Source organism: Bos grunniens, chromosome 12 (genome assembly GCF_055505025.1).
Source record: "Bos grunniens cultivar Pamir isolate PY7600 chromosome 12, Bosgru_T2T1.0, whole genome shotgun sequence".
In the NCBI taxonomy this organism is placed as follows: Eukaryota; Metazoa; Chordata; class Mammalia; order Artiodactyla; family Bovidae; genus Bos; species Bos grunniens.
Window position 1 is genome coordinate 58440300 of NC_141176.1, and position 26291 is coordinate 58466590.

At 34.4% G+C, this 26291-nt stretch overlaps 1 long non-coding RNA gene across 3 annotated transcripts in view; it reads left to right on the forward strand.

Annotated features, from left to right (window-relative positions):
* The window catches only part of LOC147361807 (uncharacterized), a 32646-nt gene extending 12182 nt beyond the window's left edge, over positions 1–20464 (forward strand). Inside the window, exons 2-4 of one of the 3 annotated variants that reach the window (XR_015137643.1) lie at positions 9252–9282; positions 10310–10457; positions 18282–20464. This is a non-coding gene — a long non-coding RNA (uncharacterized LOC147361807). Of the gene's footprint in view, positions 1–9224; positions 9283–10309; positions 10458–18281 lie in introns of all 3 variants that reach the window. The other 2 variants (XR_015137642.1, XR_015137641.1) reach the window with 2 other exon arrangements.
* The last annotated feature ends 5827 nt before the right edge of the window (positions 20465–26291 follow it).

The window sequence follows — 26291 nt, forward strand, 5'->3', positions numbered from 1 at the left end:
CACTGTCCTCTTTCACTTTCATCAAGAGGCTCTTTAGTTCTTCTTCACTTCCTGCCATAAGGGTGGTGTCATCTGCATTCTGAGGTTATTGATATTTCTCCCAGCAATTTTTTGTTTGTTTGTTTGTTTGTTTTTTTAATTTTATTTTATTTTTAAACTTTACATAATTGTATTAGTTTTGCCAAATATCAAAATGAATCCACCACAGGTATACATGTGTTCCCCATCCTGAACCCACCTCCCTCCTCCCTCCCCATACCATCCCTCTGGGTTGTCCCAGTGCTCTAGCCCCAAGCATCCAGTATCGTGCATCGAACCTGGACTGGCATCTTGTTTCATACATGGTATTTTACATGTTTCAATGCCATTCTCCCAAATCTTCCCACCCTCTCCCACAGAGTCCATAAGACTGTTCTATACATCAGTGTCTCTTTTGCTGTCTCGTACACAGGGTTATTGTTACCATCTTTCTAAATTCCATATATATGCATTAGTATATTGTATTGGTGTTTTTCCTTCTGGCTTACTTCACTCTGTATAATAGGCTCCAGTTTCATCCACCTCATTAGAACTGATTCAAATGTATTCTTTTTAATGACTGAGTAATATTCCATTGTGTATATGTACCACAGCTTTCCTATCCATTCATCTGCTGCAGTCCAGCATTTCTCATGATGTACTCTGCATAAAAGTCAAATAAGCAGGGTGACAATATACAGCCTTGACGTACTCCTTTTCCTATTTGGAACCAGTCTGTTATTCCATGTCCAATTCTAACTGTAATAGATATATTAAAATTGAGTTGTGAGAAATTCAAAGCATTTTTAAAAGATAGGAAAGGAGAAAAAGAAGAAGAAAAATTAAAGTGGATAAAACAGAAAACAAATGACACATAGACAGGCTAACTTCAACAGTTGAGCTAAATATTAAGAGACTATAATTCGTTGAAGGGAGGAAACATAATAGAAAAAAAAATGTTGGTGGGGGGTGGTGAGTCCATTGAGGTTATCTGACTATAGTGATACCTAACTGAATTAAATATGTAGCATAATTCCGGTAGGTATCACTGTAGTCAGATAACCCCAATGGACTCACCACCCCCCGCAACATTTTTTTTCTGTTATGTTTCCTCCCTTCAACGAATTACAGTATTTGTAATGGATATCTTTATTTTATTAATAAGAATGAAAAATTTTAATACAATAACTAATTTACTTTTGCTGTTTTATTTCCTGAAAAAAGAATGTTTATAGAGATTTATGTGGGAGACACTTAAGCAAGAGATAAACAAAAATCTCCTTTAAAACTAATCAGCATTTGTGTCAAAGAGCCAATGTGTTTTCTCCCAAATTAAGTCAATTGCTGAAAGCTTGGCAATTATACAAACAACTGAGGTGATTCTTTTTAAAATTTTTGTTAGCCACAACATAATAAGTAAATAATGTATGTTCTTTAAAAAAAAATAACTATGCAGACAGTAAAAGAGTTTTGTATAAAATTGCAGGAATCTGAAACTTTCATATGGTTACCACGAAATAGGTGTTAAGATAAAACTGTTGACAGGCAGAGTGCAACCCCAAACGTTCCCTCTAATTTGAAGAAACTCTTGTATTTGAATTTCTCCTCAATTTTTGTTCTTTTATGTGACAGTTATCTTTTCTGTATTGCTAATGTGAACACTTAACTTTAATATGCACTGATTTTCCCATTATCTGCTCTTCCTCTTGCTGCTTAGACAATATCATCATTGTTAGAAATAAACTATCCTTTAGAATTGTTACTCAGATTTTGAATAACTACTTATTATCTGTAGATAAAATTCACGGTCTTTTAGAGTCATCAGTTCGATGCTTTTAGACATCCTTTATGGTGTAAAATATAAACATAAATACAAAGAACTATTTTAGTTTGGATTTTTTAGTATTACCTTCTTGAACTAAAAATTGTCATAGTATTTCTATGGAATGGAAATATGTCAACATAAACCTGAAGTAGATTTTGATAAATTAATAAGTATGTGTAGGTCCTAGAATAACTACTAAGGAAATAAGTAAAAATGTCCCTAGTAAACACAGATTTTTTGCAAGTTTACAAGTTCTGTTTTGCAGGGTACATTGCTGTCATTTTATTTTTAAAAATACATTTCAGAATGGAGCATTTATTAAACAACTCATTCTGAAGCACTGAATTATTTAAAATTTTTCCACATTTAGGACTTCCACAAGAACTGCATATAATGACCAGCACCCCTACGTATTGCCTGCCCCCAACAACAAGAAAAATTTGCCTTGAAGACAAACCTCAATTTCCATTCTAGAATGCAGGGACTCCTTTTTTTCTCAGAAATCATTTTCTCCCCAAACTTCAAAATTTGTTATAAAAAACTAACACTAGAATGGCTAAAGTTTAGACAAAATAGAACTCAGAGTAATGTGTGTTGGATAATGTTAATTAGATAGATCAGTAGTAATGGTACTAGGAGTTTAAATTTTATGAGCTCTTTAGAAACCCTTTTGACAATAACTATTGAAAACCAACATCTGTTTAACCTATGGCTGAAAAACAAAAAATGCACTAAGAGAAGTACATAAATATGTGTACCTAAAGACATGTTCTAAAGACATGACTAAAGACCTGACTTCCCTGGTGGCTCAGACAGTAAAGCGTCTGCCTACAATGCGGGAGACCTGGGTTCGATTCCTGGGTTGGGGAGATCCTCTGGAGAAGGAAATGGCAACCCACTCCAGTACTTTTGCCTGGAAAATCCCATGGATGGAGGAGCCTGGTAGGCTACAGTCCGTGGGGTCGCAAAGAGTCGGACACGACTGAGCGACTTCACCTAATCTCACCTTCACCTAAAGACATGTTCAAGAATGTTCAAAGCAATATTTGTAAAGTTTCAAAGTGGAAACATTCAAATCCCTAAATAGCAAAATTAAAACCACTGGATCAATAAAATGGTATTTAGTGAGAATTTATTGTGCATTTAAGAACATTTTGTGAACTAGGAGCTTTCACACCCAAATCTGATATGAAGCTCAAAGACATGGCCTTACAGCAGCATAGCTTATAAAATTAAAATGAGAAAGTTGTTTCATCTTTACAATGATTGGTTATCACAGTGGAGGTTTTCAGATAAGGGGATTGGTTAAAGTAATTACATTATACCACTTTTAAGAAGATGATGTTTCTTTCATAATTAATCGGAGACATATACATTAGAAAAAGCTAAGTTTGATTTTGCTTACATTTAAGAAATAACCTAGGCTTAGTTTGGCTTAGAGAAGGCAATGGCAACCCACTCCAGTACTCTTGCCTGGAAAATCCCACGGATGGAGGAGCCTGGTAGGCTGCAGTCCATGGGATCGCTAAGAGTCCAACACGACTGAGCGACTTCACTTTCACTTTTCACTTTCATGCATTGGAGCAGGAAATGGCAATCCACTCCAGTGTTCTTGCCTGGAGAATCCCAGGGACGACGGGGTCTGGTTGGCTGCCATCTATGGGGTCGCACAGAGTCGGACAAGACTAAAGCGACTTACCAGTTTTTTTATGTGACTAAAATGGTTTGTCAGGAAATTCTCAGATCTGACCTCCATTTTGTATTTAACTTTAACACTATCAGAAGTAGAAAGGATTAAAACAGTAACTAAGGCTTATTCCTACAATTAAAATGATTCTGAAATATAAAAGAATATCATAGATGAATGTTGCAAAATAATTTTGTCTGAATAAAAGTCAGACACAAAAGAGAACTTAGTGAGATTACTACATTTATAAAATATTCAAAATAAAATAGTAGTATTGAAGGAAGGTAATGAAAATGGACACATCAACACATAAAGTCTAAGTAGAAGTAGGTACATGTGCATTTTAATATTGTAACCGTTATTTGAACTGTATATTTTCCATATGTATACTTTATAAGGTTTAAGTCATACCTAAATAAAAAAGTTCTTTTGAAGATATGAAACATCAAAATTTATAAGTCTCTTGTAATATAGTTTCTTGTTATTCTTATTATACCTTTGAGACAAATATTAACAGGAAGCTGTCAGTGAGACGACGGTTTAGAAGGAGGAAAAAGGCATAGAGCTTGAGGTGAAGTGAAGTGAAGTTGCTCAGCCGTGTCCAACTCTCAGTGACCCCATGGACTGTAGCCTACTCTGCTTCTCTGTCCATGCGTTAATAGTAAAAAAAAAAAAAAAAAAGTTAAAGAATAAAATCAGCAGAAAGTGGTCAGTTCGGGTGATTTGTGATTGTGTTGTAATGAAGAAAATATTCAAATTAAATGCACAACCAATAAAGAGATCCAATACATAATTTAGTAGACTATACATTTATAGAGGAATAGGAAGGTCTTTAAGGTTTTTTGGGGGGTTTCCCCGTCATTTCAAATACAAGTACTTGTTAAGAGCCTCCTAGTTTTATGCACATATTCTAGATGTTACAGTATGACAGTTTTAAAAAGTGGCTTTATCCTATCTCTCAACCCCTGGATATGTCATAGCCATATCTTACAGATGTCACCCCTGTCCTACTGATATATTTTCTGTTTTAATCTTCCTGGACTTCATGATGGTTGTCTCAGATAAAGAAACTTGTGTGTGTGTGTTTGTTTTTCCATAATACCCATACTTTAAGAGTTGTTTTTCTCCACTGATGCAAAGCTTTTGTCCTCCACTAACTGGGTACCTCTTCTCTGTATTTCCTTGAGGGAAAAAAAAAAAAATGTCTCTCCTATTTTTAAACCATCCTTTCAGTGAACTAAGATTACATGGATCTAGGTCTAAAGTCTCTAATGAAAACAGACCCAAGTATGCATGTTGGGCTGTGACAGAGTCCCTCTTTATCCCCATCAGCATAGGATGGTTTTCTAAGTCCATAGACCCTGGACCATTGCTCTTTATGCACCGTCAAGAAGATACGATAGCACTAAGTCATGTCTGACTCTTGTGATCCCATGAACTGTAACCCTCCAGGCTCCTCTGTCCATGGGATTCTCCAGGTGAGAATACTGGACTGGGTTGCCATTTCCTTTTCCAGGCGATCTTTCTGACTCAGGAATTGAACCCAGGTCTCCCACATTGCAGGCAGATGCATTGTTAACTCCTGTCTAATCCTCCTCTATGAGAAGGCCCAGTCCTTCAAAGTAGATATTAGAACTTTTACTCAAAGGCTACCTAGTTTACTCTGAACCCTCTGGAGTATCTGTGCTTTCCCAATTTTGCGTTTCTAATACCAGAGCTTTCACTTATGAGGAGTGATATGTGAGAAGCCTAAATGAGAAAATCTGGTCACACAAATATATGATGGATTACTAAACATTACAATGACTAAAGCCCTCCCATGCAGGAGAAATAAGAAAACAAGACTCAAAAGATCTCCCTTGGCTTATAGGTTCCACTTAACTCATAAGTTATATTCTTCTTCTATAAAATGGCATGTTTTTATGTGGAAAACCTCACCCAAACTTTTCTTCATTCCATCTCCAAAAGTGCAACTAACTAGGTCATATCTAGAAATTGTTCACATTGCATTTTTATTTTCATGATTTTTTTTCTCATTATAGTTTCATTATCACCAAATGGGTTTTCTATTACCAAGACAATGAGGAGTGAAATATAGGAGCCTTAGAGCATGCCTGCTCAGTTGTTCAGTCATGTCTAACTTTGTGACCCTATGGACTGGCCTGCCAGACTCCTCAGGGAAGAATACTCAAATGGGTTGTCATGCCCTCCTCCAGGGATCTTCCCAACGCAGGGATCAAACCTGCGTCTCTTGAATCTCCTGCAAGCAGGCAGATTCGCATCTCCTGAATCTCCTGCAAGCAGGCAGATTCGTTTCCACTGAGTGGCCTGGGAAGCCCATAGGAGTATTAGACCAGTCTCTAATTCTATCAGGTAGTTTAATTATATCAAATAAACTGGAATCTTGACAAAACCCACAATTGTATAGTTAAAACAGTTTGAACTACTCCATGCTTCTGCCTATTTTCTCCCTTCACAGTCTCACTCATTGTCTCATATTCTCTCTCTCTCCCTCCCTCTCTCTCTCATCGCTCTCCCTTCCCTTCTACCCACAGCCTGTCTGTTTCTGATTATTAATCTGCAACAGATTTTCCAAAAAGTGTTCCTTTAAATCTTTATATTTCTACTAGGTAAACATAGTACCCCATTACGCTCCCTGCTGCTTATATTACTCTTTTACAAGTAGTTTACTTTTAGCAACAGGGATTTTTATATCATATTCTATTCCTGAATTGTACCTGTCTTTAATCTGAAAGTTATCTCTTGAAACAAAATATGTGAAAAGCAAATACGTGCTTTAACAACAGATATATGTGTTTTTTTATTTAAGTGCAGTTCATATAAAATATTATATTAGTTTCTGGTTTGCTGAATGGTAAATCAACATTTTTATAGATTATACTTCATTAAAAGTTATTATAAGCCAATGACTGTTAGCTAGTCCCTGTGTTATGTATCATTGTTGCTTATAATACCATATCCCTAATGTGTCCCTTCCTCTTCCCTCTCTTTTTTGGTAACCAAATATAAGCGTCTGCCCACACTGCGGGTGACCTGGGTTCGATTCCTGGGTCGGGAATATCCCCTGGGGAAGGAAATGGCAATCCACTCCAGCACTCTCACCTGGAAAATCCCATGGATGGAATAGCCTGGTAGGCTACAGTCCACGGGGTCACAAAGAGTCGGACACAACTGAGCGACTTCACTTTCACTTTCACTATGTTTTTTAAATGCTTAATTTTATCGAGTCATTGAGTGGTATATGAGAACATATCCAAATAGAATAAAACAAATTTAAAGTTGAAAAAAGCAAATTCAGTCAAACTAGATACAGAGTTCTGGTTCCCATTAGCTTTGGGTTTATGTCTATTTTGTGATTTATTGCCTGTGATTGAATGTCATCCAGTTGGGAATGCCCAATTATACTGGCATTCTTGGGCACTGCTATTCTGGTCCATGGAAGTAATTTTCTGTATCTCTATAATCGTAAGCACAACATTCCTTGTGAATTTAGAGGAAACATTCATTTAATTCAAGCTAAGGTTGAATTGGAGACCACCATTATAGAAACTGCAGGATTAACTGGGCCTTTCCTAAACTATAATGGTGAAATGGCAAATGTGTTTTCTGGAAAACCCAATGGCTGAATGTACTGATGTGACTATTTCACCATAACCACCTAAGGATGATCATAGCTAATTTCAACACAAAAAAGAAGATTCAAAAATGTGTGAACAACCCACAGTTTTCCTCCTTTCATTTGGATTTCATAAGAATGTTATTATGAAATCTTCCAAAAATAATGATTTCATGAAAGATTTCAATTACTACACCTTTTTATCATACCATGTATCTTCATCTAGCTTATAAGCTAAACCCAAAACACACACCATTCTATAACAACCCATATAATGAAGAATAGTGAAAATAAATGTTACATCTCTTAAGTATAAAGTATTTTATTTTTATCTTAGAATAGATTGTAATATAACTTTCACATTAAATGCTGAGGCAAAATAAAGAACATTACAATCAAGGTAAATATAATGTTCTGTGTGCTCAGTCACTAGCCATGTCCGACTATTTCCAATCCCATGGACTGTACCTTCCAGGCTCCTCTGTCCATGGAGATTCTCCATGCAAGAATAGTGAAGTGGGTTGCCATGCCCTCCTCCAGGGGATCTTCCCAACCCAGGAATCAAAATCAAACTGGGGTCTCCTGCATTGTAGGTGGATTCTTTACTAACTGAGTCACCAGTTGTTTTTTTTTTTCTTTTTTTTTTTTGCTTGTTGAATTTTTAATGTTCCTTAAATCATTGATGTTGTCTTTATGCTCTTTAAAATGTAGTCTAAGTTTTGAAATCTGTTAACAACTAAATTAGTATGTCCAGAAATTTTGTAGATTTCCAATATAATGTGCTATATTTTTTCTGCTAGTCAGTATAAAAAACACAATGAATGTTTTTATGGTATTAAAGCAAAATATTTTCCTTAAGTTTAGAAGTACTTAGAGATTTTCATTATCATAACACTTGGGGAATTTCATTGAATAATGAAATCATAGCCTGATGAAGAAATTATAATGATCTAATTATATAATTTCTAAAATTGCCACAGAACTATTTAGAATTTGTTTATGGACCTGGAAAACAGGAAAATTAAATTGTAGGGATGATATTTATATTATAAGAATTAACAGCATCATCCTTTAATTTTCTTTTTTATAACCAACACAATGTAGGTTTATTCTACAAATCTTTTTAATATTTGATTTGATAGCAAAGATCTTGCAGTTAATTCTGAATGATTTTCATACCTAAATCCCACTCCACCTGTGCCACAATTACAAGTGTTCTATCTTAGAGGATGTGTACATACAGGTTAATCACTAGATGAAAAATAAAATTTATTTGCACTTAGAAAATCAACTGTGTCCCATTTGACAGCAGGTGCTTTGGTGATTTCCTTTGAACATGTGTATTAGACCTGAGAGCAAAAGTGAGCCTATCTATCTATTGCTTCCCTGTTTACAGGCATATATACAAACAGGGAGAATGAGGGTAAAATTATTGGATATATTGGATACAAGTCACCTTCAAGCCTAGCTATTTTTAGATAGTCTCAGATACAGTTTTCTAATTCAGAAAAGACTTGGAATAGTCACAGACTGGACTATGACTGATTTCAATAGTTTATAATGTATTGATATCTGTTTTATGATGTGGCCAATGTATTATTTTATGTTCAAAGTATACTTAAAAAATGTGTATTTGCAGTAGGAATAGTGTTATAGTGTAAATTAGGTCACATTATTTAAGGATGTTGTTCAAATCTGTTTTATTCTTAACTTTATACACACACATATGTATGTACCTTATACACACACACACAAGCACATTTGTGTATGTGTGTGAATCTGTGTGCTTTGTCAATTTACTAAGACTGTTCAAGTTACCAATTATAATTCTAGATTTGTGTTTTTATACTTTTAGGTCTCAAAGTTAGCTTTAAGTATGTTTGAAGTTCTGTTGTTAGATGCATATATTCTAAGGATTGTTTTATCTTATTGATGAGTTAATCTTTTTGTTATGATGTACATTCTACTTTATATCATAAGTTATGTTACATTTAATTATGCTTTTTAATATTAATATAACTTCCCAGCTTTCTTTTTTTTGTGTTTTTTAATTGGAGGATAATGCTTTGCAATATTGTGTTGAGTTCTGCATACAGCAGCAAGAAACAGCCACAGGTATACATGTGTCCCTTCCTTTCTGAAGCTCCCTCCACTCCCCTTCCCTGTCCAACCCCTCTAGGTTGTCACAGAGTCCTGGGTTGAGCTCCCTGTGTCACACAGCAAATTCTCACTTGCTCTCTATTTTGCATTTGATAATATGTATGTTTCCATACTATTCTCTCCATTTGCCCCACCTTCTCCATCCCCTGTGTCCAAAGTCTGTTCCCTATGTCTGCATCCCCATTGCTGCCCTGCAAATAGGTTAATCAGTACCATCTTTCTAGATTCCAAATGCATGCATTAGTATACAATATTTATCTTTCTCTTTCTGACTTCACTCTGTGTAATAGGCTCTAGGTTCATTCACCTCATTAGGACTGACTCAAATGTGTTCTTTTTTATAGCTGAGTAATATTCTATTGTGTATATTTACCACTATTTCTGTATCCTTTCACCTGTCAATGGACATCTAGATTGCTTCCATGTCTTAGCTATTGTAAAAAGTGCTGCAACAAACCTTAGGGTATATAAATCTCTTTTAATTATGGTTTTCTCATTGTATATGCCCAGTAGTGGGATTCTTGGGTCATATGTTAGTTCTAGTCCTTGTTTTTTTAGGGAATCTCCAGACTGTTCTCCATAGTGGTGTATCAATTTGCATTCCCACTAACAGTGCAAGAGGGTTCCCTTCTTCCACACCACCTCCAGCATTTATTGTTTGTAGATTTTTTTAACGATGGCCATTCTGACTGGTGAAAGGTGATACCTCATTGTGGTTTTGATTCGCATTTCTCTAATAATGAGTGATACTGAGCATCTTTTCATGGATTTATTGGCTGTCTGTGTGTCTTCTCTGGAGAAATGTCTCTTAGGTCTTCCACACACTTTTGATTGGGTTGTTTGGTTTTCTAGTATTGAGCTGCATGTGCTGCTTGTACATTTTGGAGATTAATCCTTTGTCAGTTGTTTCATTTGCATTTATTTTCTCCCATTCTGAAGGTTGACTTTTAATCTTGTTTATTGTTTCCTTTGCTGTGCAAAGGACTTCCCTGGTGGCTCAGACAGTAAAGTGTCTGCCTACAATGCAGAGACCTGGGTTCAATCCCTGGGTCGGGAAGATCCCCTGGAGAAGGAAATGGCAATCAACTCCAGTACTCTTGCCTGGAAAATCCCATGGACAGAGGATCCTGGTAGGCTACAGTCCATCGGGTCACAACGAGTCGGACACAACTGAGCAACTTCACTTTCTTTCTTTCTTTGCTGTTCAAAAACCTTTAAGTTTAACAGCTTTCTTATGATACCATTTGCATGGTACATCTTTTCTTATCATTTCACTTTTAAGTCATCTTTGCTTTTATATTTGCTTTCATTTGTTGGGAACATATGTTTAGGACCTTTGTCTTATTAAAATTAATCAAGGTAACATTAGTCATTAATACTTTATCTCAATTACATTTAATACGATTTTAATATGGCTCATTTTTAGGGTATTATCTTCCTATTTACTTTTGTATGGCTCATCTCTTTTATTCCTTCTTTCCTACCTTCATTGGGATTAACTGAGTAATTTTAGGATCACTTTCTATGTCTTTTATTGGTTTTTTAGCTATATCTCTTTTATTGATATTATTTTTATAATTTCAATTCTAGTCACTGCTCTAGGAATTACAATGGGAATCCTTATTTTATTACTGTCTGTGGTAAATACCGATTTTAGATGATTGATTAATCAATTCCCAAATATTTTATGGCCAATATTTTTCCAGTGTTAACTTGAATATCAGTGTATAATTACTAGCCCATGTCAGGTGAATGTATTCAATAACCTACACATGTAAACTCAATTTAAAGGAATCTTCTCTGAAGAAGTTAGTTGTGCTGTTATAAGGTTTTTTTTTTAAACTCTGGAAAACCCAAGTGAAGGTATTCACCTTTCCCAAGCCTGTGCCTTCTGCAACATAATGAGAAACAATGACCTATGTCCACAACATTTTTCAAAGAGAATATTTTCTTAGATTTTAATTTACTGGACTCTGTTACTATACTATGTAGGTGGCAGCACAAGACTTTGTATTCAACAACTCATTTGATTTTCTGCCAAAGTCAAAGAAGGGCAAAAAAGAAGAAAGAAGAGAGTTTTTGTTAAATATTGTTCAGTATTAATAGTGCCATTAAATCTTCATGATTCTGTAGGTACATTTCAGAGGAACTCTTTTTTGAGCTGAGTCTTCTATTGCCCCAAAGAAGTCCAAAGAAGGAGAACTCTTTCTTTAGTCCATAAGGACCACGTAACTGAAGGGAAGGAATTTCTGTTCCTACACATTTAGTATTCTCTGTGAAACATATTGTAACACTGAAATGTGATCCTTTGCTTACTATAAATGCCTTTGTTTCAATGAAGCTAAAATAGCCACCACTGTCTGCCAAAAGTTTTGTAGTTTTCTTTTTTTTTTTTGTCCCCTAAAGCAGTTCTTGTTTACTTAGTCACTTGCTCTTAAAACAAAGTCCAGTGTGGTAGAGATATCTTGCAGGCCTTAATTATTTCTTGCTAAAAAGAAGAATTTTCAGGGCTTCCCACTGCATCGAGAATAAATGTTTATCAAAGACAAACTCACTAATGTCAGAGAAAAAGGAACTAGTCAATTACCAAGAATGAGCAGATGTGTTCCTGCTCCTTACCCTCCAGTTAGCTATGGCTGCATAGCCCTCATCCATGACTGTAACAGGAATCATGCCATTATCTAGAAAAAGAATACAAAAGTGGTGGCTGACCTCTTCCAAATAAAATAAAAAGAATTTTTTAAACCCTCTTTTTTGACTTACCAGCACCATGAATAGAAAAATAAATTAGAGGGAATACATAAGCTATTCTAACGGGTCAAATTTTTTAGAGGTCTGCTTATTTTAGTTACTTTGGCTGTATTCTCTGTCTCAGATATATCACTAAATATGGAGCCAGGCTGAGTAAATTACCTGTTTTTTTATATGTTTATAAATTAGAAAAGGCAGATGATATTGATGGAAGGATGGGGAACTAATAAGAGGACATTATATGCCTTCCAAGCTCACTACTGTTTTCTCTTTTTTAAAAAATTATGTTTGAAAATGCTGATCTATATTTTTATATACATGTGTTCTTTTTTTTTTCCAGAATCACATAGAATCAAAATTTGTTCATAGTGGAAGTAAAAGCTCCCTATGATACAAAGACTTGAGTATTTTGAAAAGACAACCTGGGCAGTAGTAAGAATTGACAAACACAGTAAGAATATCTGGGTCATGTTCTTCAAACTATAATGTCCATGCTGAGGGATATATGGTCACCTATAGCCTTAACAGATTATGACAATTATGGGGAAAAACCAAATCCATGTCACTGTATGGGATTGTGGCAGAGGTTGGGTGAGACAGAAGTAAACAGTTTTCTTCAAAGATATACCAATACCCTCAAAGTGATTCCTACTACCCTTAGTTGACATCCCACTCCTGAACTCTACAATATGTTTCAGGCTTTTCTTCATAAAAGCCACTAATTTTTAGAACAGAATATTTTTACTACATCGCCAATTCTCTTTTATCTTGAAAGATCATGAGTCATTATTGGAAATATATTCAGATACCAAGAATTAGATGATTATTTGTGCCATTAATACTCCATTGGCTAAAATCCCAGCTTCTTTGTACCAGCAATACTACAAACCAAGTGGAATGGAAGGGTAGCACACTCTTCACCAGTGATCCTACTCTATGTAAGATGCACAAACACACACACATTTAGACACATGTTGTCTTTGAATTCAGGATTTCAAAGAAGGATTTTACTGCATCTTGAAAATTTTGCAGGTTCCATAAGAAAATGAGGTTTAAAGAAGTACTAGTTATGCCAGCCTGTTTATCCTCTTCAGTGCATCACCCTCAGTTGGATGCCATTACCATGGGTGCTTCTTTCCCAAGGGCTCTTCAGAAAAGCAAATGTCTCTTTTTTGGTCCCTTCCAGTTCTGATTTAATACTTTGTTTTTCCTCTCTATTGAGTGAGTCTCTTCTAAATCATCAACTCTGATTTATTATTCATTTGATTCCATCTTCAAGTCCTTCAATTCCATTATAGTTTTAAGGTATCAGGATTGAACACGTTATTTTTTTTCCTAGTTCTCAGGCTAATTGGAGGTCTTACCTAATAGCTCAGATGGTACAAAATCTTCCTGCAGTGTTGGAGACCTGGGTTTGATCCCGGGTCGGGTAGATCCCTTGGATAAGAGCATGGCTACCCACACCAGTTTTCTTGTTTGGAGAATTCCATGGACAGAGGAGCCTGGTGGGCTACAGTCATGGGGTCACAAAGAGTCAGACATGACTGAGAGACCAACACTTTCACTTTCAGAGATTGCTTCCACCCTTGCTCAGGTTATGAAATATTCCTTTTCTGTATCCTAGTTTTGGTATATCAAACCCTAGGAAGTATAGCAGGATGAGAAAACCACCATACTTGTGCAAAACTCTGTACAACCATAACTTTGTTGTGAACCTAGTGGAATAAAGGCATGGATATCAAAATTACCATTATACAATTGTCCACCTTGGGGAAGTGACAAAAAAAAAAAAAGTGTTTCCATAGAGCAGTGCTCTTTTAATATTTATGGAAACACACTACCAGAGTAACTATAGAAATGTGACTCAGAAGCAAGAAAGTATCAAGTCTTTCTAGGTAACTAGGTGACACAAGCAGATTTTCTTTTCATTTAAAAAAATAATTGAAATGTATTCTTTGTCCTTAATAGGTAACAGCTGCTTTATAAAATAAATGGGAGATTTTAAGGTTAAAATACATAAATCCTCTATTGAAGGAATGAAGTTTCTGACTATTCTAGTTAGGACTCAGTTCAAGTAGAAGAAGAGAGGGTGGGAGTGGGAGGAGAGAGGTATGGCCATTACAGTGTTCTTATTAGCCATTCTTCTTATGTTTATTCCATGCAAAGAATTATTGTTTTGTTTATCTTTGAGATAGCCAGAAAATTTGAGATCTGCACTTTAATTTGCTGTTACAGTGATTAAATAATGACATTACCTTCTATCTAAATAGAGACGATATTCATAGTGTTTTAAGGTCTTGGACTTAGAACTAGTCACAGTGAATTCAAATCCTGACTTTGACATCTGTGTTACCTTGGGCAGATCACTTAATTGCTTAGTGACTCACTATATTCACCTGTACAGTGGTGATTACTACAGTACCTACCTACAGAGCTGTTACAGACGTCGGAAGTGCTTGGACCAATTCCTCACCCATATTAAATTCCAGGCAACTGCTTCTATCAAGTTATAATATCCTGACATTTCTGTCTCTACAAAAGGGATGTTATCACTCTAGAAACCATAATTATGAAGTACATGAGCCAGGAAATTCCTTCCTTTAATGGTGCTGGAGACCTGATTTTTTTTTAAATTTTATTTTATTTTTAAACTTTACATAATTGTATTAGTTTTGCCAAATATCAAAATGAGTCCATGACCTGATTATGACTTGGGACTTCGTGGCTTCATTTGCTGTGTTTCCCTCGCTGCAACCTCATTCACTTCACAGCCTTTCTTCAGAGAAGCAAAGACACACTAGTTAGGTTCAGTTAACTAAGTAGCTATTGTGTTTGCATTCTACTTTGCAGAAATTTTACCAAGGAGACTATAATGATGTTTTGGATATTCTCAAAATCATCAGGTTCATGTTTAAGTATAGCAGTTTCATTTACTCTTAAACTGTGCATTTAATGTCCATTAAATTTGAATTTAAATCTGAAGTGGAAAACCCTACTTCACTGAAAGTTGTTGAGTTGTCTCTAAATAAATCATATTACCTTAAAAATAAGCCCATGAGTGATTTTAGTCTTAAAATTTTGATTTTTTTCTTGCATCACTGATGATAAAATATTATATTGATATATTTGAGGGGGTTATATATTAAGTCTAGGATACTCACAGGATACAAATGTACATTGATTTTTTTAAATTTCTTTATTTTTTTAAATTGAAGCATAATTGCTTTACAGAATTGTGTTGTCTTCTGTTATACATCAACATGAATCAGCCAGAGGTATATATATGTCCCCTCTCTTGAACTTTCCTCCCATCTCTCTCCCTCATCCCACCCCTCTAGGTTGATACAGAGCCCCTGTTTGAGTTCTCTGAGTCATACAGCAAATTCCCATTGGCTATATATTTTATATATGGTAATGTAAGTTTCCATGTTACTCTCTTCATACATCTCACCATCTTCCCACCTCCCCAGTAATGAATATTGATTATTAATATCCTGAATCAATATAACAAATATTGAGGCATTGCACAGAAAGTGCATTCTGTTGATAGCATCATTATGGCTATGTCAACTATTAGTGATGTACTTATTCAAAAGAAGTCCACGATCCGTGGGAAAATTTATTGATTTTATCCTATTCAGCTTTCTCAAAAATATCAGTATTTGTATTCCATTTATGATGTCTGCAAATACATTTTCTGCTTGTATTTGTTTTGATTCACTTATTTTTTTTTCCATGGACAGAGTAGCCTGATTGCCTACAGTCCATAGGGTCACAAAGAGTCAGACGCAACTGATCAACTTCTGCTTTCATTTTCACTTTTTCACTTATTCTCTTAGTTTTATGTGTTGATATATGTGAACAATACCATAAGATCTCCTTCTTGATGTCTTCCTCTCATATCGTAAAAATCCAAATAAATGCAAGATGATTCTAAGCCTGAGAATAAATCCTCAAAAGTATAATGAAATATTCTATATTATGATTCCTTAGTCTTTTTAGTAATTTCTCTAGAGGAGCCGAAAAGGCACTTAATTTCTACCACAGTAGACATGTATCATCTAATGTAATTCTCATACAATTTCTGGAGACACTGAACTTCAAGACTCTACAGATGTAAAGGAAGCAATTGGCACAAATATGGACTACCTTTGACTCTTATAATTCTAATTATAAAAGAACTTTACCTCAAATAATGTTTCACAATCACAAAACTTCTTATCTTTCTTAAATTGGTGCATCAGTCATAAATATTGTTAAAGTGCTTTGTAAATTTACCTTCTTGAGGAACTACATTATTTTATCATCAGAAACAATGAAAAAAAGTCATACCCACCTTCCTGACAAAAATTTAAAGCAGTTCCTCTTTTAAGTGATCTTAGTATTTTGGCTAAAATATTTTTTCCCAAAATACAGTCATAGTGAAACTCTTCATTATTTATAACATAAAGTTTGTAATTTGTACTGTTAAATTTACATTTTAGAATATAGGCTGTATAAGAATAAATAATATGTACAGTACTATGCCAAAGTCTTCAATCTGGCTGTAAGACTCTAAGGAGGTCCCACATCTTGATTTCTTCATTTTTTATATGAATAATAGAAGAGATGTTGCCAAGATTTCCTTCAGTTTTACATCTTGAGAATTTTGTTTTTTATCATCTTCTAAGTAGCGCTTCTCTAAAAGTATGTTATTTAATAGTGTGTCCCCAATTATGGCATTGAAACATGAACTTTTATAAAATGGAATCATTCATAGTCAGTTGTCCTAAGTTATGGTTTAAGAAGACAAAACATAGTTTTAAGAAATGACAAGAATTGCATTTCTCAGTTTTATTAACTAGTAATCTTTACTATTTAGAAATAGTTTGAAAATTGATTCATGTAACAAAAGAGTGGAATAAACTGTGTCATAGCATATGAAAAAAGAATCCATGAAGGGTGTTCCCAGGAGGATCTCAGAAATAACATAGTTGCTCTGTAATCTTCCAGATAAAGTGTGATGAGCAATCAGAGCCAATTTATCAGCTTCTCCAAAAAGTCATTTTGTATTCTTACTCACATCATCCCCCTAATCCTGTAGAAGCACCTAGTTTTGCTCTTACACAAATTTCTAGTGCTCTGTATTTAAGTCCTCTGTTTTTTATTCCTGCAATCATTTCAAGATGTGGGTATATGTGAATGCCACTCGTAGAGGGCTTGAGGGTTTCATAAATGAAACATATTTTCTACTAATAGAATTTATCTTAAAGTTGGTAGGTGCATAAGAGGATTTATACTTTGGATACCTTACCTATGTATATCCTGGACCAATATTAGCGAAAGAATAGTATCATAAAACCTAAATGTATGTAATAAAGCCTATAAGTGTAATACCATTTTTGTGTTTTGTTTGTACAAATGAATCAGCCATTAACACATTTAAATAGGTACATTTTTTTAAATTATTTCACATGAAGGAGATTTCTAAATAGGAAAAGTGATATAGATTGAAATGACTCAACATGTGAGAAATGCATATAAGTTAGTGTGCTAATTAATCTATGTCTGAGATCTGGGAGAGAGACAATCAAAAACTTATATGAAACCTTAATATATTTTATATCAAAATTTAGAAAAAATTAAAAATGGAAGCTTTTTATCTTCTCATAGACATATTGTCACCAATGAATAGTAGCTTTCTATTTTCAGAATTTGTGGATTTTCAGAAAAGAAAAAAGCTAGAATGTTGCAGGTGGGCAGAGGATTTAAATTCTCATCCTGGCTCTTACAAACTGTGTGACATTGGGAAGGTTACTCAAATCTCTCTGAACCATGGCCTCCTCATCTGCTCATATAATGATACATAGAATTTATTAAAATGGATTAACTGTGATAAATGGAAACACACACAGTACCATGTCAATAATGGGTACTTATTCAATTTAAGTATGTATAGTTTCTAAACCAAATACTAGTATGTGTATATGTACCACCTTTCAGATGCTTTTAGATACTAAAAATGATTTCAACAAATATCTATAAAATCTTCATATTTAATGGAAAAAGCAGTCTGTGTATTAAAGCTAAACATGAATATAAATATTTAATTGTCATTACCGGGAGTCTTTTTGAGTATCTCAATTCAGTTTTAAATTAGAGAATTTACCTGAGTGACAACTTTGGGAACATAATGTTGATCTGATTAAATTCTGCTTCTTTAGAGTCCCTTGTACTGCAAGGAGATCCAACCTGTCCATTCTGAAGGAGATCAGCCCTGGGATTTCTTTGGAGGGAATGATGCTAAAGCTGAAACTCCAGTACTTTGGCCACCTCATGCGAAGAGTTGACTCATTGGAAAAGACTCTGATGCTGGGAGGGATTGGGGGCACGAGGAGAAGGGGATGACAGAGGATGAGATGGCTGGATGGCATCACTGACTCGATGGACGTGAGTCTGGGTGAACTCCAGGAGTAGGTGATGGACAGGGAGGCCTGGTGTGCTGTGATTCATGGGGTTGCAAAGAGTCAGACACGACTGAACTGAACTGCATAAGATTAAACTTGACTGGAATTGGCATTAGCTGTTTTCACTTTTCTTTCCACTGTCCTTTTGACAGAACTGTTCCCAAAGTGCCACTGATGCCCTCTACTTTGTTTCTGATCTGAGAGAAATATTCCACTGGTTTTGAAATACAACTGTATGGTATTTTTAAAATAGAAGCACTGGTTTTGTGAAAACAGAGAATTAAATGTTAAATTACACCTATTTTCAGTTCAGTTCAGTTCATGGAAAAAGGAAGACAGTTCCGGAAAAACATCTATTTCTGCTTTATTGACTATGCCAAAGCCTTTGAATGTGTGGATGAGAATAAACTGTGGAAGATTCTTCAAGAGATGGGAATACCAGACCACCTGACCTCCCTCTTGACACACATATATGCAGGTCAGGGAGCAACAGTTAGAACTGGACATGGAACAACAGACTGGTTCCAAATAGGAAAAGGAGTACATCAAGGCTGTATATTGTCACCCTGCTTATTTAACTTCTATGCAGAGTACATAATGAGAAACGCTGGGCTGGAAGAAGCACAAGCTGGAATCTAGATTGCCGGGAGAAATATCCATAACCTCAGATATGCAGATGACACCACCTTTATGGCAGAGTGAATAAGAACTAAAAAGCCTCGTGATGAAAGTGAAAGAGGAGAGTGAAAAAGTTGGCTTAAAGCTCAACATTCAGAAAATGAAGATCATGGTGTCTGATCCCATCACTTCATGGGAAATAGATGGGGAAACAGTGGAAACAGTGTCAGACTTTATTTTTTGGGCTCTAAAATCACTGTAGATGGTCATTGCAGCCATGAAATTAAAAGACTTACTCCTGGGAAGGAAAGTTATGACCAATCTTGATAGCATATTCAAAATCAGAGACATTATTTTTGCCAACAAAGGTCCGTCTAGTCAAGGCTATGGTTTTTCCAGTAGTTATGTAATAATATTTTATATTATGTAATTATTATTTTTCTGGATTTTACAATTTCAAGATTTATTGTGATTAATATATTTATTAACACTTTGTTTATATTGGGTCACTGTATGTAAATTTTTCATGCATAATTCTGTCTTATATATGGCATCATAGTCTTGATGGTATGTGTTGATAACATATATTTTAACACTGTGCCTGTATTCCTTTATTTAAACACAACTCTTTACTTTTAGGTATATTTAACCAAATAATAATTGTAGTGATTTATGCTTGAATTTCATTATGCATATACAGAAAAAAGTTGGCCAAACTCTATTAACATGGTCATTTCTGTGATAAATGATGATTATATAGATTTTATCAAATTTATGTTTAGAGAGACTGTGAAAAATTAAACATTTTAAACATTTTTGTATTAATTGAACTCTTTGAATACAATTGTATCATCTCTGAGATCATTCAACTGACCTTTAGAAAATGAAGAAGCAGGTGGATTAAAGAAACCATAACTTCATGTGCAATGTGAGACACTAGAGCCTTTTCCTTGATTGAAGACAGAGTAATATCAGATGGATAAGACATTTTTGTCACCGAGGGATAAAACAGTAATCAGAGGCACATTTAAAAACTTATTTTTCTTATCTCTGATGCAGATAATGGCCTAATGGTATCTAATGACATGTTCAATTAGAATCAACATCTGTTTGATCTTTAGATACATTCCTAGAGTGAACAAATAGTCAACCTTTCAGGGTATGTGACAAGTTTTATACCTTGGTATGAAATGACCTTGGAAAAGGAGATTCATTCTCTATTATTTTCAAAATATATAAGAAGAATGGGAGAATGAGTGAGTCATCACACTGATCAATTAGAATATTGCCACGCCATGGGAGCATGCATGCTCAGCCATATCCAGCTCTTTGTGACCCCATGCACTGTGGCCCATCCTCTGTTCATGGGACTTTTCAGGCAAAATTACTGGAGTGGGTTGCCATTTCCTTTTCCAGAGGATCTTCCTGACACAGGGATCGAACCTAAGTCTCTTGCATCTCCTGCATTAGCATGTGAATTCTTTACCACTGAGCCACCTGGGAAGCCCTGATTAGGGTGATAAATAATAAAAGGTGTATTTTAAAATTTTTGAATACATAAGAAGTCAAGAGACAAATGCTGAAACTTTATTGCAATAAAGATGACAAAGTTTGGGTATTTATATATAAAGAGCACTTAAATAGTGACAAGAAGGAAAGAGCTAAATCTAATAGAGAATTTGCCAAGATACGTTATGAGAACTTTTAATGGAAATCAAAAGCAAATAGTCAACACAAACTTGGAACCATAGCCTAACTTATTGACTATAGGGATAAGAATTAGAGCAACCATGACATATTACTTGACATTAACAAAAGTCACATATCATAATATACTCTATGTAATATATATTTTTGGAAGGAGTGAGGGGGAAAATGTTATTATACATTGCTGGGTGAACCGTGTAGAGTTAGTAGCTGTTTTAGAAAGCAATGTGAAAAATATATTAAAATTAAAAATACAGCTCATCAATCTCATTCTAGAGGATGTAATACATAGCATGTTTTTTTAAATCAGGATACATATATAGGATAATTTATTGAAATTTTTTTCATAAAGTCAAAAAACATAATTAATATGGGGAAAGCTATGTTAAAGTATGCCACTTCTTTTCCTTGGACTATTATGTAGTCATTAAGCAGACTGATTTATTACTAGTCATTATTATTAAAAGGATGCTTGGGAGTATTTTCATAATGTATTGCTAGATGAGAAAATCAGGCTTTAGAAAAGTGTCTACATCATGGTTTTGGAAAACTTGAAGGAATGTCTAAGAAATGGGGCTTTCCTTTTACCTCTGAATACAGCAGTACTTGGTGTATGAACACACTGGATGGTATTGAGAACACAACAAAGTCTGCAGTATTTTTCCATTCTTGATATATGAAAGGCAAAGGACAAAAGACAAAGTTGGTTTAGATCTATTCTGGTTTGTGTTGCACACTCTCCTTTAAAAAAATGTATGACACATCCTCCTGTAAGTTATACTGGTTTTCAGAAATAACATTGGCTGCTTTTGACTTGACTCTTAATATATTCCTGGAGTGGCTAATAGGGGAATTATTGTGGTCACAAACCCTACTTAAATCTCAATATTTATGTAATAAGAAATGAAATTAACCTTGAAGCTTTTTATTTATATTTTTCAGTCTACACATTTAAGTATTTCAGTTTAGATCATTTATGTGTTCTAACTTAGTCTCTGGAAAAACACTGTGTCAACAAAAACCCACTTGTATTATTTTTTATGACCAGAAACTAGTTGTTAGACTGATATTATTAAGCTGACTTGTCAATTGACTTTAGCAACTGATCAATATATGTTCTACTGAGGGAAATAATATAACTGGTTTAGACTGAAAGTAATAGAGGGAAAAAGACAGTATTAAGTGACACCAAAGCTACAGTGACGTGTGTAGGTAGAATGGAATTTCCTATGCCTGGTGTGAACACTGTTGAAACTGTTTCAATATGGGATGTATTAAAAACAAGCACTGATTGTAACAATTTTATAGATAACATCATCTATTAATCTTCCTATGATTATATATTCCCAAATAATTGATCATGTATGTCTCTAAATCAGAAATATAGTGGAAGTAGGAGTTTTGAACTCCACTTGTGTATTTGATATTTTATAAATATTACTGTAATTATAAACTTGTAATTCTTCTAGTTTCTATATGAATACATTTTAAAATATATAATACTTTAAATAATACAATGTGAGGTATTTATTTTTATTGTGAATAGAAACATAGCTATGACCATTTTTGACAAAAGATAAACCTAAATAGATGCTATATATATTGTAGAAAATATATTATTTTACTTGAAGTTAGGATTTATTTTCTCATTTTTTAAAATGATGAGTATAAAACATCATGAACATACAATTGCAAAAGAGGCAGACATTCATTTTATTATTAAAATATATTTTAAACTGTTACTATCTAAGAAAATGGATTTTTACCTGTAACATAGCAGCCTGTGAAAAAGAATGGAATATTTTTCTATTATAATTTATTTTTAAACACAGTCTTTTTCAAACTTTAATTACTGATCTCAAATCTGTATCAACTGTGGTCAGACTTTATTAATTCATAGGTTAAATCAAAAGTTTCAGGCCAAGAAATCAACATGCAAGTGACATGGCTTTAGGCTTCGTGTCCATCAAGCGTGTATGATCTTGAATTGCTAACTCTCTAGTGTGACAAATGAACACCATTCTTTGAACCACACAACTGACAAAAGTCACATTTCCAACTGTGCTTGGTAATATGAATTTGCTTTTAGAAATATGTCTTACAAATATTGCAAATTTGATTATTGCCAGTGGGAATCGTACTAATAATCATTAATTAGACTGCTTCCCCAGTGGCTCAGCAGTAACAATGCAGGAGCTGCAGTAGAGATGGGTTCGACCCCTGGGCCAGGAAGATCCCCTGGAAGGGGGCATGGCCACCCACTCCAGTATTCTTGCCTGGAGAGTCCAGTGGACAGAGGAACCTGGTAGGCTATGGTCCATAGGGTGGCTAAGAGTCAGACACAATTAAAGTGACTAAGTACATCCATTGTTCCATGTTGAATTTAATAGTAAGATACTATTTAATTTACTAGTAAGATTCTAGAATATAAAATGTTATTAGAATATAACTTCAGAAGTCATGTAAACTTCTCATGGTGCTAGTCTCAGTGAGGAAACTCAATGAATATCTATTATTTATTTGAAAGGTATGGTAATCAATTTTAGTATAACAGAAAATTATTGTATGACTTAATATGAGGTCTTAGACCTCTGTACAGCTTTTTTTTTTTTTTTTGAACTGGGATATTTTTGAGCCTCTATGCCTTTAATTTTGTCTGTTTCTCTAGAAAACATCTGATTACTCGGTAGTTAAAAAGCATTTAAAACTCCTAGAGGAGAACATAGGCAAAACACTCTCTGACATACATCACAGCAGGATCCTCTATGACCCACCTCCCAGAATATTGGAAATAAAAGCAAAAATAAACAAATGGGACCTAATTAACCTTAAAAGCTTCTGCACAACCAAGGAAACTATTAGCAAGGTGAAAAGACAGCCTTCAGAATGGGAGAAAATAATAGCAAATGAAGCAACTGACAAACAACTAATCTCAAAAATATACAAGCAACTCCTACAGCTCAACTCCAGAAAAATAAATGACCCAATCAAAAAATGGGCCAAAGAACTAAATAGACATTTCTCCAAAGAAGACATACAGATGGCTAACAAACACATGAAAAGATGCTCAACATCACTCATTATCAGAGAAATGCAAATCAAAACCACTATGAGGTACCATTTCACACCAGTCAGAATGGCTGCAATCCAAAAGTCTACAAATAATAAATGCTGGAGAGGGTGTGGAGAAAAGGGAACCCTCTTACACTGTTGGTGGGAATGCAAACTAGTACAGCCACTATGGAGAACAGTGTGGAGATTCCTTAAAAAACTGGAAATAGAACTTCCTTATGATCCAGCAATCCCACTGCTGGGCATACACACTGAGGAAACCAGAAGGGAAAGAGACACGTGTACCCCAATGTTCATCGCAGCACTGTTTATAATAGCCAGGACATGGAAGCAACCTAGATGCCCATCAGCAGATGAATGGATAAGAAAGCAGTGGTACATATACACAATGGAGTACTACTCAGCTATTAAAACGAATACATTTGAATCAGTTCTGGTGAGGTGGATGAAACTGGAGCCTATTATACAGAGTGAAGTAAGCCAGAAGGAAAAACACCAATACAGTATACTAACGCATATATATGGAATTTAGAAAGATGGTAACAATAACCCTGTGTACAAGACAGCAAAAGAGACAGTGATGTATAGAACAGTCTTATGGACTCTGTGGGAGAGGGAGAGGGTGGGAAGATTTGAGAGAATGGCATTGAAACATGTAAAATATCATGTATGAAACAAGATGCCAGTTCAGGTTCAATGCACGATACTAGATGCTTGGGGCTAGTGCACTGGGACGACCCAGAGGGATGGTTTGGGGAGGGAGGAGGGAGGAGGGCTCGGGATGGGGAACGCATGTATACCTGTGGTGGATTCATTTTGATATTCGGCAAAACTAATACAATTACATAAAGTTTAAAAATTAAATAAAATTAAAAAATAATAAAAATAATAAAATGAGTTGATACCAAAAAAAAAGCATTTGAAAAAATTATTATAAAAATGCATTATTCTAGAATTACTTTTGAGTATATATTGAGTTTCATTTGCAACTGTATCTTATTTTTTCTCTCAATGGTTGTCAAGCAATATTTCCAATTCAATGGTTCTGTGTAATATTCTTATAAAGAAAATCAAAGAAAGAAATAACCATAGTACTGAAAGAGAAAAAGTATTAGTTTCACTTTCACTTTTCATCAAACTACCACATTCTATGACTGAAAAAAAATTGAAGAAGTTATCCTTTCTTTATAAAGATTTTGTGTTTAACATACGCTTAAAGAATACACATAAATAATCATTAAAAATACTCATTTTACTCCTATTTATTGATATTACCCAGACATTTAAATCTTATCCACTTTCTCTGTCTTAAAACATTAAACAAATATTAAGGTATTTATTCTAGCATGCAGGTTCACTTTGGTGAAATATTCTAGCTTGAAGGTTCACTTTGGTGAAATATTCTAGCTTGAAGGTTCACTTTGGGGAAATAAAAGCCATTCTGTATAAATGTTGTTTTTTGAAACTGATTTAGTGTCTAAATATGGAAATACACTCAAGAGTTTTTTGGATAGAGATAATTATTGGAGTTGATCTCTTTTTCATGTATATAAAAAATGGCTTTTAGTGTATGCAGACATGTACAATAAAATGCATGTCAGCAGATAAGAAAGGCAGCATGTGTGAAAGAGAGCATAGATGCTAATAAAAGAGATGAATGAAACAGATCACAGAAAAATGACAGGGAAGGGCACATCAAAATAAAGTAGTTAGGTTTTGAACACATGCAGGATGAAGGATTTATAAATATATCCCATTAAAAGCATGGACATCATCTTGCAATTTTGTTATAATGAGAATTTCCATATGCCAATTATAAAATCATGTTTTATTATGTTTTAATATATGTCACAATATCAGCAATGCAATATAAGATATAAGATTTAATTTTAGATATTTATTCTCCATTCAAATGCTAAACCTCACTTTGTCATTTCCTACAGAAACACATAAGTAACTAGGCATTTGGCTGCACAGACACATTACCCACTTTTTTTTCTACAACAAATATATGATCAGAAGATATGATACTACAAAATCTAATGTAGGTATACTAATGCAGATAATACAGTGGCAGTTTAGAATAACCATAGAACATTAGACTGGCAGTCTGGAAATTTATGCTCTGATGTAAGCAAGGACAGTAACTATATGACCTTGTAGAATATTTGTGACATGGACACATATTTCCATTCAACATAATGACTTAATTATTTCTGTTTTTGAAATCCATATAAACTCTCACTCCTTCCACCTCTAGCATACATTTTAAAAAGTTTATACTGAAATTGTAATTAAGATACAAAATGGAGGTCAGTTATTTCTATTATCAAATTTCTATTTAATGATGACTAAGGAACATAAAAATAT